Below are 695 nucleotides of genomic sequence, written 5' to 3' on the forward strand. Positions count from 1 at the left end.
ATAAAAATAATGATGAGCATATAAAAATGAACCAATTATTTTCTATAGTGAGATGAAACCAATAATGTATCTGGTTAGGGATTTTCTTTTCATTTAATTTTTACCATTCAAGGCTATGTAAAGGTAACATTTTAAATACATCAAATTATCAGAAAATTATCTCGAGGTATAATTTTAATTCTGAATTATTTTTTACATCAGAACATACTGATAATTCGAGATATTAAAAATACAATTATCTTTCCGTAGGCTTGAATAAAAAAAATTTACTAAATTGAATCAGGCTACTCAAAATATGTATGAAACTAACAATTTCTAAACAGATACACTATTTGTCTCATCTCACTATAAGTACATATGTATAAAATAATTGTGTGGGTTTTTTACGCTTTTCATTTTTTTCACTCGATATTAATAAGTGCAATTTTGTGGGACATAAAATTAAAACAAAAAATGAAATGGAGAAATGTATCTATGTTCGAAATGCAAAAGCGTTAAGTGTCAAGCGAATGAAACGAGATTTTTTTCCATTGCTGTCAATTTTTCTCTTACGTCTTCATGAGAGTCCGTATCGCAACAAGTGAGCCTGCGCATTTCTACCAGCTATGGATCATCATGTACGAAGAATATGCATTGGGCGCGTTGACAACGATTCAGCTTCGTAATCGTAAGGTGCCGCGTTCGCGTCTAGAGAG

This window comes from Cephus cinctus, unplaced genomic scaffold (assembly GCF_000341935.2).
Source record: "Cephus cinctus unplaced genomic scaffold, Ccin1 Ccin1_scaffold0309, whole genome shotgun sequence".
NCBI classification, from domain to species: Eukaryota; Metazoa; Arthropoda; class Insecta; order Hymenoptera; family Cephidae; genus Cephus; species Cephus cinctus.